Consider the following 16,653-nt stretch of genomic DNA (forward strand, 5'->3'; position numbering starts at 1 on the left):
ATAGATTTGTAGCTATGTAAACGTATCAAAATTCGGGTTCTAAAATATTCGTATTTTTTCGTTCTTTGAACAAATTTATTAGAAAGTTTTGTGTGAATTTGATCAGCTTCTGCTATTGTTAAAAGGAACAGTTCTCATTGACGCTGTTTGGTATATAATGAATCGCTTATCGAATTCTTCTGTCAAAAGAGAAGTCCAATCGAAATTCAGAAACTATTATTCATTGTCATAACGTTCTCTTACGTTATGACGGTTATTTATAATATTTTAAAAAATTATTTAAAAGAACAAAAACAAAACTATGTCATTGGCTATATTTACCTAACTTATTGTTAGTCTAAGATTTTTTTTCACGTTTTTAATACATCAGCTCTTTTTTTTTTTAGTGTAAGTTCTACAAAAAATACTAACTTAAACTGTTATATATGAAATCATTTATAAAATTATGAGTTTATATACATATAGTATAATACTATGGATTCTATTAATAGCTTTATTACGAACGTTAGCTTAGCTAGAAATTATTAGAAATGTTTTAAGATTTGAGAATTTTTGGTATTACAATAAGTCGTCTAAACAATAGTAATTGATATATACAAAATCACATTGACTTTAGACAACTATTTTGGAAATTATATCATTATTTTGTGTTAATAAAAAATCAAATGAAATTAAAATTAATATTATAGATTGCAAATAAAGAGGTTTTTTCGAACAGTAGTGAACTGCTTCGAGTGTTGCCAAATACCTATCATCAGTGGTCTTGGAAATAAAAAAATTTAAAACTCAACAAATTTAAATTACAACTACTTAAAAGAAAATCACATTCTTTAAGTCAAGACAGGACTTGAATTACTTTTAAAAATGTGTTTTTTCATTTAAGTTGCACATACAATACATTATTGATGCCCATCACTGAAACGGTTGCTATTTTGTTCATTTCTATTTGATCTGATATATCGGTATGATCTAATAGACTTCATAAGATCATCGATGTTTTGCATTAAACTACACAATATATTTAGGATCTATTATTACTTTGATCCATATGAACTTTTGTTTCTTTGCCCACTACTTTTTAATACATATGCGAAACCAATACGTAAAAGATAATTATATCTACACATTTTTCTACAATCAAATTTGGTACGAATTCCAATAACATTTGGAATTATAATAATTAGCATATTACCATTATAAAATATATTGGTATCTGGTATCTGTACTCCCAAAAAGGTTCTAAATGATTACTAAGGTGTAAGTGAAATAATACTGAGTCAACCTTGCTTTATAGCCTGAATGAGAATAACGTAACTATTCCACGAGGTTTTTGTTTAAACATAATAAATAGAGCTACATACATTTGAGATGTATGTAATAAACAGATTTATGTAGCATTTGGTCCCTATTTAGACCGCATGTGTATATTGTAATACTACTGCTCAATATGGTACTTTAACTATATTACTTATGGAACCATTAAATAATACATAAAGGATAAAGCCCTGAAATTATTTGCGAAAACTGACAGACTTGTCAACGCCGCGTTATCAAATCTCAGAATGGTCACAGGCTCCTAGGGGAGGTATGCAGATCTGAAGTCAATTATTGCTTACTCTGATGAAGTGATAAACAATAATCCAGTCAAGGCGTAAAGAGGGGTTTTGAAAATACCTTGAATTAATAAAGAGTCAAAGTGCTCAAGTGCACTGGTTCAAAGAGCTTCAACATAAAAATAAGATTATTTAGGTTACGGAATCATGTTTTGTGTTTGCTTTTTGTTTTATTTTTCTCTCTCTTCTTGATTAAAATATGTATACGATATGCTAAGTCCTAGTTCCTTACAACTCCGATCTTTTTCCGGTTTCTAACTTTATGCTGGTGTGAATTACGGTTACATCAGGTAAGTTATATGTTATACCGGGTATACTATATTATATGCTATACCCTATTGCTATTATCGCTTCTAAAATAGTATGTGTACGGCTCAAAGAGTTTTCACTGTACTACTATGCTCAATATATCAACCATTGGTTGATAAAGTGTGGCAGAACTTTATTTTTAAATTGAACTTTTTTTATCATAATGTTTAAATAAAAACAGTTTTTCTGTCCAAAAAATATAAAGAAATGCACATAACAGTGGAGTCTCGGTATAACGACAGATATATTATCAAAGCCTTTCCTTGTTTCAAATGCAATATTCGTTATTTTAAGATATGTTGATATATTGAATTATAGAACACCAGTATTGAATTATTCGTTGTATCGGATATTCGTTCAATTCAGAGTCTACTGTACATTGAAATTATAACTAAAAATATAAAAGTGGTATATACATATATGTATATCTAGATCTCATTAAAAACAATTATTGTTTTATTTTGTGAAATACTTAACTAGTTGTAAATAAAATGTGTTAAACTGCAAATCTACTGTACATTGAATTTATAACTAAAAATGAAAAAATTTAAATATTTTTATCTAGATCGTATTAAAAACAATAATTATTTTTTTATGTGCAATATTTAAGTAATTGTAAATAAAATTTTTACTATTTTTGTTAGTTCACTAATAGCTTGAATGCTATGTGTGTGGGCTATTGCTCATTGGGTACCCATGCCGGAAAATTGGGTATCATCTGCAAACAGAACTGATTGAAGTAGTCGCAAAGTAGAAATTAAAACAATCATTTTTTTTCTTGGTAACGCTTGGACTTGGTAAGATTAAGACATTTCACAATTAAAGTCTACTAATTAATTAGCCTGGCGAATATCTCAAGTATATATCTTTCAATTATAATTTTATTTATTTATTTATTTATTTGTGCGCTAATGCACATACGAAATAGGCAATAAAACTCTGTAAAGTTGGTTCTATACTACTTTTTATTGATGCAATAGGTCTTAAAGACCTACTCAAAGCCCAAAAGGAGGCACAATAGACCCAATGGTCGTAGTGTCACATAACTATCGATTAGGAACTGGACTACTAAGTCTTTTGACCTGTGCTTAAATTTATGTTAAGAATTATTTCTAAATTTTATTTGATATATCTTTGGTTAGATGTAGATTTATGATATTGTAGTCGCTATTCTTGAAGAGGTAGTCGCAGTTTATGAGATGGCTTATAGTTAGAATATATACACATTTGTGGCATGTTGGTTGTACATCCCTTTTGAGCAAGTGTATGTGAGTTAGGTTGGAATGTCCTAGTCTTAATCTTGTTATGATGTGTTGCTGAGAACGTGATAAGATTGGTAATGGATTAGGTTTGTTTTTATGTTGGTTAATTGTTTTATAGTTGCCAAATTCCCCTTGTGTGAGTAGAATAGTGTTCCTTTTCTTATACCCTTTTTTGTGTAGTTGTTGATACAAAAAGTCGGAAATTGTTTAGTGGCTTTAGCTACTTTGTTCGCAAATACGTTACCTTTTATGCCCATATGGGCTGGGGTATATAATAACTTCACATTTTTGGTACTTAGTAGTTTTTCTTTTAATCGGAGTATTAGTGGCCGTGTGGTTTTTTACGACATTTAGAAATGAGAGGCTGTCAGAACAAATGATCACTTTTTTCTTGCTAGGTTTTAGTTTACTAATAATAAACTCAATTCCCTTAAATAATAGTTCCCTTAATCAATTGCTCAGTTTGGTTATAAAAAAACAAAATTTTTTTAGACGGATATGTGGTAATAAAATAGAGCCTATCCGGTAAGTGTATTTAGATTGAAGAAGAAGTTTTAGCAATACAAAACCACCCAACCATGCGGGAGGATGTGTCTGTGTAAATGGATTTCTGATCTATATTTCTTGCACTTACGTATATTGTACATGTTTTAATACATTTTTTGTTTTTGTTAAAATAACTAAAGTAAAAAACTAGATATTTTAATATCTAACATAAATTATATATGTATATACATAATTCTATATATATATATATATATTTCATCTGTATTGTTTTGCTTAGTTCAGGTTTATTGGTATTTTCTACATAGAATTCACTTCATTCGATATTCATAAAGTTTATATAATTATCATAATATGCATTCAGGCTTAAATATTCTTCTTCTTTTTTTCATCCATTATTTGCCAATAGGATTATAAAATGATGCTTTCGTTCGCGATGTGTGGCATCCTGCGGATCGAACGTTCTGAATCTGAACGCCAGTGAATCTGGTGTATTGTTGTTGCCGTGGCTCTGTACTTGTTGTCGTCGATTGCATATATTTACTGGATTCTTTCCCCATTGTGTTTATAAACATCTCCAATTTTAGAATTTTAATGTAAACAATCAAATTATTGTATGAATTTATCTAGTGTAGTTTGATGATGAGGCGCGCACATAATTCATTTCAGTTTGAATTTGAATTTGAATTTATTCACTGTAACTCGCGTTGTCTGAGGCGATTTTGCGTCAGTTCAGTTTGAGTTCGTAGCTCGACGCTGCTCAACATCGAAAACTGGGGACCCGTTGAACGCATTCATTCATTTTTTGTAGTGTATCAGTGTATCTCAATATTTTGTTTATCAGGAAGGTTGGTTAAACTTAAAACAAAAAAAAAAAAATTAAATACTTTAAAAAATATAAAATATTTAATTAAATTCAATTTATCGAACGTATATAAAAAATATTTCAAAATTTTTACAAATCATTCATAATTCTTATTGTATGGAAATAATTAAAAAAATTAAAAAAAAAATTATTTATAAATAAGTTTTATGACTATACGCATTGTTATTGTTGTTGTTGTTGTTGTTGTTGTGAGATAATGAAATGAGCTTTTAAAATTAGTATTGAAATGATTATGTTACCGGCATTTGCATATCTATTTAAATGGTAAATCTTATCAATAAAATATTGTGTACGGTGAACGGTGGTACAGTGAATGGGATAAAGTGAATGTATTCGTTTGTCTTTGGGAGATTATCAGAGTTTCAGTTTAAATAAAATAAAATTAATTTTAAATGTGACGCAAATGTTTTGTATCTAACGCTTCTTTTTATTAAATTTTGGCCGTTTAATGAAATACATATCTTTCCGGTATATTTTGATTGAGTGACCCTGAAAACGCTTGCTGCTTGCTGCTTATTGCTGGTGAACTTTGTTATTGGGGATCGTTTAAGGAAATGCTATTTGTGAAATTTTAGATATTGCCATATACTATAAACGAATTGAGTGAAATTATATAATATAGTCGATTTACATTTGTGAGGAACTAGTTAAGCTAGATAAATGGCTACCAGTTGGAAATGTGAAAAGTCATTAAAACTTTTTGTTTATAATGCATATAAAAAAAGAAAATTATAATTGTAATGCAATTTAATTGAACAAGTTTTTAGTAATTTAAATCTTATTAATTGAAACTATATGAAAATACCCTTTTCTCTTCATAAATAAATTTCTTAGAATACAGTTTAACACATGCAATAATAAGTTTTTTTTATGACATTATTAGTGTGTGAAGTATAGAGAAATCAATTTAACAAGAAGTATATCTGCCAGTATATTTTATTTTCTATATATGTAGAATATAATCATACGATGATTTTTGAGTACTTATTCGAGTGTTCTTTGAACTATAGATTTATATGTTGTAATATATTTTTTTGCTATCAGATTATATATTTCATCATTGTAATCAGTTGAACTTTTCTTGCTGAAGTAGTCCTATAATTACAATTATAAAATAAGTACTAAGGAATTTTGAGTTAGCAAATCACTTACAAACCATGTGCCAATTATACGAGTATGTATGGTAATATTTGGTTTTTAATCTCACCAACATAATATGCATTTTAATTTCCTTAATAATTTTTCAATAGTAATTAAATAAACTACATTTCCACGGGTTTGAAAGTCCTTTATTTTACCATAAACAACATAACTTTTGTCCCCGGTTTTAGACACCGATAAATTGAAATTAAATAAGTCCATATAAAGAAAGGTTTAAGTGGATTTAAAAAAATATATCTATGCGTAACAAATTCTATCTAATACTAGTACTCACAACACATGATGGTTTTGTTATTAGGTAGTATTTGATCTAAAAAACGAAAACATCTTATGGAATTAATGTAAATTTTAATAAAAGAAGTCAGGATATGTCAAAAATAAGTTCACCTTAAAAAAAAAGACAATCGAAAAACCCTTCACACCTTAAAAAATCTGTTTAAATCTATTTAGCTTAATTTATGAATAACTTTTTAGTCCATTAATCATCCTTTAAATTGATTTACAATATATAATTTAAAATTACAATTTTTTGGATACTTGTTTTATATGAGTAGTAAATGACTTATTCAATTATTTTTATCATATGTCAACATGATCTGCCTGAGTGACAAAAACTACCTTAGCACATTTTTATTCAATTATCTTAAAATTGGAAATTTGGTTTGAATAATAAAAGAAAAACGGATTGATATCGCAAATTCGATTTGTCTGCCTTGTGATATGAGCTATAAGGTAAACTATATAATTTATGTAAGTGGTATCTTAGCAAATAAATGCAATTCATTTAGATTACAAATTAATTTAATGGACTTTTGCTACGGAGGTTTTTATGACTATGTTCAGAGCGCTTTAAATTTAATGAACTAATTTAAGTAAAACAATAAAATCATATGAACCTTATATAGAAATATATTGACAAGAAATAATTTTGCAAGGTGTCCATTTTAAGCGGTTTTTTTGGATAAGTAAATTGACTGTTATCTGTTATATAAACATAAACATAATTAAACCGATAAATCCTTAGACGTTATATCATATTATCAATATTCTTTATAATCTATTTTTCAATGATAAAAAGACCTTGCATTAGAGATGCTAGTTAAGGTTATACTATAATATACATTTTTTTTTAATTCTAATTTATTTTTATCATATAGCAAAAAAACCGATATCGAAGAAGTTGCCCTCTAGTGAGGAAATTTTCAAATTTTAAATTAACATCGTACTTATCATGGAGACTCTATTTGATATTTATTTTTAAATTTATTATTTTCTCATATTTCTTTATTATTTTTTATTCTTCTTATATTATTTTCTCATTTTTCGTATATAAGTTTCTTATTTTTGTTGTAATATTTTCTTTTTTTTATATTATTTACTTGTTTTCCTTACATTATTTTCTTTTTTTTTCTTAAGTAATTTTTTTTATATTCGATTCTTATATTTTCTTTTTTTTTCTCATTTTTCTCACATATTCTTTTCATGTATTATTTTAAGTTTTTTATATTTTTCTTATATATTATTTTTTTATTTTTCTTATATTATTTTGTTATTTTTTTTATATTATTTTTCTCATATTTTTAAAAAATTTTTTTTCTCATTTTACTTAAATTATTTTGTTATTATTCTTATACTATTTTTCTTGTATTAGTTTCTTATTTTTCTTACATTATTTTTTTTAATTCTTATATTACTTAGTTATTATTCTTATATCAGTTCTTCTTTTTTATATTAGTTTCTTATTTTTATTTTTCTTATATTAGTTTCTTAGTTTTCTTATATTATATTTTTATTTTTTTTATATTAGTTTCTTAGTTTTCTTATATTATATTTTTATTTTTTTTATATTAGTTTCTTATATTATATTTTTATTTTTTTTATATTAGTTTCTTATATTATATTTTTATTTTTTTTATATTAGTTTCTTATTTTTCTTGTATTGTTTTCTTATTTTTTTCGTATTTTCTTTTTTTCTTATATTATTTTGTTATTTTTCTTATATTATTTTTTCTTGTATTTTTCTTATATTATTTCCTTATTTTTCTTATATTATTTTGTTATTTGTCTAATATAATTTTCTTATTTTCCTTATTTTAATATTTTTTTTTTTTGTTTATATCATTTTTTTATTTTTCTTTTATTGTCTTTTATTTTATTTTTTTGTAAACAATTTAAAAAATATTTATTTTTTAAAATTAAAAAAAATGTTTATTTGTAAACAGTTTAAAAAAAATGTTTATTTTTTAAAATTAAAAAATGGTTTACTGAAAAGAAATGTTAATGAAATCCAAGTTTAATTCAGTATTTAATAAATATTTGGAAGAGCGAAAAAATTTTTCTCATTCTTTGCCTGGCTTTAGTTTTTCCTTCTGCATTTTTATTTCTACTTTTGCTGTTTTGTTGTTGTTGTTGTAATATTTGTATGCATCTATGAGCTACAATGAATGTATGTAAATATTAGGTTCGCTGAAAAGTAAACGTCTTTTATTTATTTTTTTTAATTAATTATAATTTGAATTAAAAAAAAGAAAAAAGTACGCTTTGTTGTGCCAAGTTTTATCCTTAAGTAATTAACTATTTTTTTTTCAGTTAAACAGTTTGTTACTAAATTTAATTATTTAATTTATTTTATTTCGATTTGAAGCCTTTTTTAATATTCAACTTAATTATTTTAATGGATAATGTTAATGGTTTTTTTTTGTGTTATTTCAGATAGTAAATTGCACTACATTGCATATATTTGCATCATTTTGATTGCTGTTGCACACTTAAGGAGGCGAGTGAAGATCTGGGACTTAAAATAATTAATAAAGGTAATTGTTTTTTAAATTATTGTATATCGTGTTCAATATCATATGCAATGACTGAGACATTTTGTAAGTGCTTTCATCTCTTGAATGCACTATCAGTGCTTATCATCAACGTTGCTATCAAATTTCCTACAAATATGCATAACTGTGATGCAACCGACATTCACTCACATCCACACTCATAGTCATCAGCTGAATTTTAATCGATTTTAAATGCAAATTTAAGTTGTGCAACATTTTGCGCAATTGACGTCTTGATATCTTGTCTTAAGGTTTGCGTTGCCACCACTTATCATTCGATACGTCTCGTATTGCAAATATGATTAGCGTTTTAATATGTGAACCGAAACGAAAAAATGGGAAAACTTTAAACGGTTTTGCATGTTGCATTGTGAGTTTCACGGCTTTCAATCGTGCACGAAATTGCAGGAAGCGTTTTTAATGCTTGATTTTTGTACACATACGGTCTTTGAGTAAAACTGGCTTACGAAATCATTTGAAAGCTATAAAAACTAAAGATGTTACCTTCGTGATTAGCCGGTAATTACGTACGGATACATGGAATAGAGCAAGTCTGTTTAAATGGATTAGCTATCAAATTAAAATGGCATAAATGAAAAAGTTGCCTATGAAAGACGAATAAAATTTATAATGATGAAGTAATAAAATTTGCAATACCGGTAGATATCATGTCAGCATTATTTATCACAAATATACATTACTAATACGTTTGACAAATACACTAAATTTAGATACGCAGACGAAATAACTATTTACTTCATATATACAGTAAAAACTCTCTTAACAGACAACTCTATTGAACGGAAACCATGCTACTTAAAATAACCTATCTATACTTCCTATCTATCTAGTAAAAATTCTTTTGACAGGCACCTCTGTTTACTGGACATCACTTGGTCTTTTTAAAACTATGCTCATTATGGAATAACAGGTAACTCATGGAATAAAGTTACCTCTTTTGACTGAACACTTCTCTGGAATAGATAAAAGTTGGGTCATGATGAATGTTGGATTTAGAAAGATATCACCGTTGTATTTAATGTTTTTAAAACCTTTCTTTACCTTCACTTAACAAATGTGATAACTTTTGCTTAAAGTTATTCAACTCACTTAAAATCGTTTTAGAAATATAGTCAATCTCCCATAACTCAAAGTTCTATAACTTGAATTTTCTATAACTCAAACTAAATAGAGTGCAACAGGGTTTAAAGAACAAATTACATACAATTACAATTCAAAAGGTTCCATAAGTCGTCGAACCTTCTCTTTGCAAAATGGTACTTCGAGTTATAGAGGTTTGACTGCATATCTGTTAATCAAAAGATATAATTAGTAATTGCTCAAATTAATAATTTCTAAAATACAGAGTTACCTAAACTAAAGAATGTTATAAAAGTATCCTGGGGGAAAACACCTTAAGAGCTATAATAGGACTTGAAGTATAAATGAAGATTTTTGAAGCTATAAACTTCAACTGATTTTAATCAGTGTTATATACTTTTATTTATATATTGAATAGATATCACCAAATAGTTAAAAGTAAAAGTAATATATAGGATTTAAGGAGTTTCAGTGAACAATTTCCTCGAGACATTCACTCATATTAACCTATTGGGTAACTAAATGCCCAAGATAGTGTAGACGCGTTAACCATTCTAACGTGAACTAACTGAAAGATATCATGATAAAATAGAATCATGATAAAGTAGAATAGCATAATTTTGATCTGGTTAACTTTAGTTTTTCACAGGTTAAAATCACGGTTTTGTTTTGTGAAAATGCTTGGGAAAAGTGCTGCATAACATTAAGAAATGAAAAAAAATTAGTTAGTTTAGGGTTGCCTTTAGGTAATAGAGATGCAAAATATGTAAAAATTGATAGAAAAATTTTTATACCAACGCCTGTCGGTTATTAGAATACCGATGCTATATCTCAAGAATATTTCAAAGTATCAAAAATTTTTTTTATAGAAATACCTATAAATTTTTTTTTGTTGAATATAAATTAATTTTAAACTATTTAAATTTTTAAGACAATATCAAGGATTGAGAGTCTGTTGTTGGATATTGAGATGTGGGAATTATAAATAGGTTTTCGTGATGGGCAAAAAGAAATGAGGATTTTTCTTTTTAAAAGATTATATATAATGTTGTTTTGACTAAAAAAATATGAAACTTCAAAAATATCTATGAATTATTATTTTTTGCAGTTTTTGTCGTTATACCATATGTATGTGTGCACTTTAAACAACTGTTGAAGGCGACATTGTGACGTTATGATAACGCAAAGTAAACAAAACATTTATGGAAAATGATACTTGTGTTTTGTCATATCAGCTTGTGTTATCACTGCATATTTAGATATGTGTATATGTGTCGAGCTTATATAAATTCGTTGCTCGTGCATGTAAGAGTGCAAGCTGCTATAATAATGCATAAAAGATTAAATAGAAAGGCGAAAATCAATATAAATTATTGTACTTTATATTTCTGTTATCCTGTTGAAAAAACGGGAAAATCCATTTATTGGCATTTTCACAGCTATGCAGCTATGCTGCTATGCAGCTATGACGTCGTTCTTCGGAGTGAACGACAAATTTAATTCAACTTAATGAGATTCCATAATAATGAAATCAGAGGAGATTCCAATAAATGAGAGCAAATCATGAAGCACTTGTGCATTTCTCCACATGCTCTACACTTGCAGTTAATCTGTTGAAGTGTCTGAATTAAGGGGTCACAAAAGTGGGAGTTTCATCTATGTGAAAGCAGGAATAAGTGGTGAAGAGATGGCGGTTTGTGGTCGTCATACTTCTCGTTGACATTTTTAATTTACTTTTTATATTATTTTATTGAACTTATGACATTTAAACTTTTGTAACATGTGGCATATAGCATTTACTGTGTTATTTTTTTTTTACCTATTTTTTCTTCTTTTAGTTTTTATTAAGAGCGCCACTCCCCAGCTTTCCAGCTCTCCAGATAATATTTCGTATACCTGCTGATTGTACTGAATTCACGTACGTTACATGCCACTTAAGCAGGGTTGATACATTTTCTTATTTTTTTGTTTTTGTGTTCTACAAACGAAAGCACATTAAAAGGGATTTAAGCAGTCATGAAAGGAATTTTCGCTGCTTCGCCACGTTTGCTTTATTCTTGAGAGTGGTTGCTAAAGATTTTGTTCGCCTGTTCCTTTGAGGCGGAGTATTTGAGTTAGAGTTGAGTGCGCTGGGCAACTGCTGCCTACACTTCGTATCTTTCAGTGTTGTTACAATTAATTTCCTTAAGTCTAATCAGCTTATGCTATTTTGGGGAGTTGCTTTAGTGACATTTGAGCCCGTTTTTCAATAACACAATTGGTTCCTTATAAGAGCGTGACCATAAAGAGGGGGTTACCACAGTTCTGATTGGAAGAACAGCACAAAGTAATTTAATGGAAAATTTTGCTTGTCACACGTAGTACAGAGTGGTTCTATGACATGTTAGGTTTCGGTTGTTTTTAACACCCCGTTCGTACACGACAACCTATATGCATTTGCTTTACCTATTCATATTCTTATTTCATCTTCCACATTTTAATTTTTTGCGATTCATTTTAATTTACTCCTTGTATTCCCGCTATTGATTTTTTAGTACTTGTATTTTGTAGTGCTTTCCTTTTGTATTTATACTCGCACGTGCAAAAGGAATGAAATTTTTTTTCATGTATTGCACGTCCATTTTCTTCATGGAGCCAATTATGGCCAGGAAAGCAGAAATTCTTTATAGTCGTAGGTTACTCGCTGCTATTGTACTATTTTTAGTTTTCTATTGTTTTGAAGTGGTGATAATCATTGCATTTTCATTTCATCTTGACATGTTGAGAGGAATAGGATGCTGTACACATGCACTGGAAAAAATAGGTCAAGGTTTTGCGTTGTGTGTTCAGATTTATTTCTCTTCTACGTACTATATGTGTGCTCTAGATTATAGCAGCTTGATAAAGATTATCAGAAAAGTGTTTCGTGACAGATATTTTTTATTTTATTGTTTGAAACCGTTTTAAATAGTTTTAAGTATTTTAAAGATTAAAAAGTAGTCCCTTTGATATGTAAAAACCAAAAGGTCTTAAGCACTTGTCTTATGTATTTTTACATTACAACTAGTATATAACATTAATATACTATGTTTTTTTATTTATTTATTATTTTTTTTGTGTTTGTGAGAGGGTGGAATGATGTACTGTATACTATATTACTATATTAAATAGTTGTAATTTAAAATATAAATTTGAACTTGTACCCTGCCAAATATAAATTTAGTAACCTTGATACTTACAGTCTCGAAAAGTGATTTACGAATAATTAATTATAACACATAATTCCAAGATCACTGATGATGGGTATTTGGCCTTTGGCATTTGGTGCCTTTAGTACTTGCAGTTTAAAAAAATCATTTACAAATAATTCAATACAAAAAATCTTCATCAGACCACTGATGATAGGTATTTGGCACTAGGTATTTGGTACCTTTGTTACTTGCAGTCTCAAAAAATCATTTCCAAATAATTCAATATAAAAAATAATTCCAAGACCACTGTTAGGTATTTGGTAATATTCGAAACAGTTGTAAGATCAGCCAAAAATTCAATTTTATAAAAATAATAAAAAAAAATGTTGTTGTTACAATTTTATTACTCTTCGATAAAACCCTTTCTACTGTGAATACACAGCTCGTATTATCTACTCAAGATTTGTAATTAGTATACTAAGGTCTGTTTTTTGCTTCTTAATGAATGTAACTCTAGAAATAGTTTTCTATCATCAGTCCTTCATCATTCCATCTCCAATTACAGATGTACTAACGTTTGCTGCTGATTTAGTTTTTGGTCATTTTAATTGTTCTTAGCTATTTGCTTATCACTTAGCTGATTTATATATAGCAATAGTAATAGTATAGTAATATTGTCTATGGTGCTATATATCTTATGAACGAGTATTTACTATTGCCTTTCAATATGTTTAAATCGCGCGTAGTTACCGAATTTAACATGATGTAAGCAAATATAATACTAACTTTGGGAATATTTTATAAAGATTGATTCTTAAGACGTTAAAATAGATTATTCTATGTAGAGGTTATACTCAATAAACATTTCCTTAATTTTCATTATTTTTCATACATTAACACTTAAATTTTTAAGTGTTAATGTATTTTTTTTATCGTCTAAATGGGGGAATTTATACACTACGCCACTGTTCTTATCGCATTTTAGCAGTTGTTTATATATTGTTGATCTCTTATTATATGTTTCCTAGTTGTATAAAATATTTTGGGAAATAAACAAATTTGTTTAAAAAACTTAACGTGTTAAATAAATATTTACTTCAATAAAAAAATGTTTATCGTTATTCTTTAACAAAGAAACGACTTTAAATTTAGAGGTATGCGTTGGTGATTTTAATATACATATATATATGTAGTCTCATTGAAGGTTTGTACATTTTGAAAATAAGGTTTTTTAAAAAAGGGATGTAGCTGTTTATCTAATCGGGCTTATCACTTGTTAAAGTATTTGTCTCAAATACTATAGCGATTATGTACTGTACACATAATAGGTGTTGCTCGGTGTAGTTGATAATTTTATCTTCTATAATATTTGTAAATATTTTCTTTTTATTTATTGACAATAATGACTCTTCTAAAGACATAAAAGTAAACAGTTTTCTAGATTAAAAAACAATTTGTGTACTATTTAAAAAAAGATACTAAACTAAATTGAAATAAAATAAATAATATAATATTTATTTAATAAAATAAAATAATTTAAATTAAAAAACGTGTATAATAAAACTATATTGAAATAATGTACAAAGAAAAAAATATAATAAAACTTAATAAAATAATGTACAATATTAATTCTCCAATAGTCAGAAAGAGTACTTAGAGCCTTTACATTATTCTGCAAGGGATCACAATTTTTATCTCCAATAAATCTCCAATTTTTAGATCGAATTGAATTCAACTTAATTATAATATAAAATATAATTTGTGAGATAAAGTTACATAAATAAACATATTTGACTATAGAACTATAACAAATGTATTGAGCAAGAAGAGTTACCATTCCGCCACTGGCAGCTGGATTAGTCTCTCGAAGCGATAATCTGCTGCAACTATTCTTAAGTAATTATTTAGGCTCTATATTCTCTCTGTTCCACCTAGCAATAAAAGGATTAAATAATAATAATATAATTTATAAATGATTATGTTCAGGTACATTTTCTCAAATGTTTTTAATTATAAATTAAATTATTTATAACATTTCGAGTACATAATCTTATATATATTTAATGAATAAGTCATTAGGTATGTGGTAACAAAACAGAGCAAAATCCTGCCATCTTCTTATATCTTTTACACGGAATTGTGTAAAAGATATAGTAGACTTCTATATACAATATATTATTTAATAACAACGGTGGATCCGCCATTAATATATGAATATTAGTAGTCACCAAGTGTTTCTTCTCCACTATTTGAGGAAATACATGGTCCTCAAATAGGATCATGTAATGAACATACTTACATGAGTGAATAATTACTAAGTTATTTGATGTATGCTAAAAATTATATACATTAATAAATATAAGGATAAGATCTTTCCAAGAATATGTAAAATAATCTTTTTATTATATAAAGTAATACTACTTAGAAAGACTTTAAAGCAGCTTTCTCATATAAAAAACCCAATTTTCAATACAATATTAAAAAAGATAATAACTTAAACGTATACTTTAGGATTAAATATATCATCTTTATAAATAATAATTATTAAAAGTATTAGTAATTAGCACTTTGTGGCTAAAACAGCACTTTTTGACACAAGTTTTATTTTTCAACAAATATTCACCAAATGTATTTTTCAAATTTCGTACGCGCTTTCTTCTCATACCATTGACTTAGAAAGTAATGTGTATACTCTTCCTTAATATTAATTAATTTATTTATTTATATTATTAATTTAATCCTTTATCCACTATGTAGACACCGAAATCATATATTAAGTAGGACTGAAAACAAATCATCTCATCAGAAGATGAAAGGTCTGTCTAGTGACGGTTTTAATGAAAAAATAAAACTTTTTTCAAAAACTAAGTGACTGATATGAGTACTAAAAAAATCGTAATTTAAATTTTTAAAATTTTAAATCACTTTATATATTTACATACACTGAAAAGCGAAGTAGAAAATGCTCATAAACAGTAAAAATCTCAAAAGGTAATTAGTAGAAAATCAGCAGATTTCTAAACGCTACAGGAAATGTAAAAAAGCAATGTTATGGATTTCTTGTGTTTAATCTCTTAATTTAATCTTAATTTCATTCCAATTTTTCATAGCGATCATCAAATCTTTACACTCTGACAGCAAGGATCTTCTCAACTCCTTCCTAAGAAGGTGGTTTTAATGGGTTCAGGTCTTATACTGTGGGTTTTGTTGTTTCGTTGGTTTCGTTTTTCTAGCAGCGAAGAAAAGAATTACTTTTTTCAAAAATATATGTTTATTCATATCCAACACTAAGTAGACTAAAACCAAATCGAAGCTTTGTCTCTGGAAGTTATGAGGAACTTCAAAATAGGAAATTTTCAACTTCAGTAGTGATTCATAAATATAATCTCTCACATAATAGAGTATAATTGTTGCAGTCACTAATTCGAGGAACTTAAAATACGACAAGACCAATTCATAGCTTAATGTTTGAGTGTAAAAAAAAGCATTTGCTAACTCATTAGATAAACAATTTATTCTTAGTATGGATATAGATGACGACATAATAGCATTAAAACTAATTGAAGGTGAAACTGAAAACAAAATCAAAAAATTTCAATTTTTTGTCAATCGATTACTTATGTTTGCCATAATAATAAAAACTCTGAGTATTACTATATATAGACAAGCATATATGTATGTACCATATATACGTAGCGTTATTAATGATAGACAGAAGTTGCTCAGTATAGCCGACTTTACTTAAATTCGTTTTTAAATCGGGTGACCATTAAAGTAAGAACCTTGCTCATTATTCTAAAATTCAAATTAAATATT

The 16,653-nt window shown here is 27.2% G+C and overlaps 1 long non-coding RNA gene across 1 annotated transcript in view; it reads left to right on the forward strand.

The window, feature by feature from the left end:
- The window catches only part of LOC119689877, a 28,659-nt gene extending 19,161 nt beyond the window's left edge, over positions 1-9,498 (forward strand). Inside the window, exons 2-3 of the long non-coding RNA XR_005253505.1 lie at positions 8,448-8,548; positions 9,436-9,498. This is a non-coding gene — a long non-coding RNA (uncharacterized LOC119689877). The remainder of the gene's footprint in view (positions 1-8,447; positions 8,549-9,435) is intronic.
- Positions 9,499-16,653: the final 7,155 nt, after the last annotated feature.

This window comes from Teleopsis dalmanni, chromosome X (genome assembly GCF_002237135.1).
Source record: "Teleopsis dalmanni isolate 2A chromosome X, ASM223713v2, whole genome shotgun sequence".
Lineage (NCBI taxonomy): Eukaryota > Metazoa > Arthropoda > Insecta > Diptera > Diopsidae > Teleopsis > Teleopsis dalmanni.